The following is a 936-nucleotide window of genomic DNA, read 5'->3' as shown; positions in this document are numbered from 1 at the left end:
TATTATTATTATTATTATTATTATTATTATTATTATTATTATTTGATGATGAAACATCCTTGCAGTTTTTCTGATCTGTTATTTTTTCTAAATACACTATAAATGATTATCTTACACCTGTGTATTGTCATTTTTAATGGAAAAATCATTACCTTATCACAATAACATTTTGATACTACTCGGAGAAAAGGTACCATATTGGTTCAAAAACTGTATTTTAATAACTCTATCTGAATTTCATTGTGCTTTTCTTTATTTCTGAATTTGCACTGTTTGCAGATTTTTTTCAGATGGATTGATTACAGCATTAAAACAAACAAACAAACAAAAAACAGTGACGTAGGACAGAAGAAAATACATGCTGCCCATAGTCAGAAAACAGTCCGAGAGTATATTAAGTGAGTATATAGAACTTCTTACATAATCAGGTGGCTTCCCAAGGGTCAGCACTATGTTTGTTTATTGTAAGAGTATAGTATCTACATTAAATACACTATTAGTTAACCCCTGCGTGTCTTGCAATGTTTAAAATGTGTTATAAACGGTGTGTGTGCAGTGTGTGATGAGTTGAGATCTTGGAATTACACATTTGATAATTCTGTGAATGTTTAGAAAATTTATAAGGAAGGCAATCCAAAATGAAACATTTTGGGCAGTATTAGTCGATTAGTGTTGGTGTAGAATTATATAAATATTTATTTATTGTGCATATATTTACATTTCGAAACTAGATATTTTCTGTTTAAATGGTCATGTTGATGTTAATAATTTGTGCATTTAGCTGAGGGGTGAAACAGTTTTAATCCCAACAGTAGGGGGTGTGAATGTCTCCTTTTGCAACTCCTAGAACTTCAATATGAAAAGTATTTACTTTCATGCTATTATAGCTTTAGGACTGCAATTACCGTAAACAGTTCTGCACTCAAGTCTCCATCA

This window comes from Ictalurus furcatus, chromosome 6 (assembly GCF_023375685.1).
Source record: "Ictalurus furcatus strain D&B chromosome 6, Billie_1.0, whole genome shotgun sequence".
NCBI lineage: Eukaryota > Metazoa > Chordata > Actinopteri > Siluriformes > Ictaluridae > Ictalurus > Ictalurus furcatus.
This window is presented reverse-complemented; position numbering follows the sequence as displayed.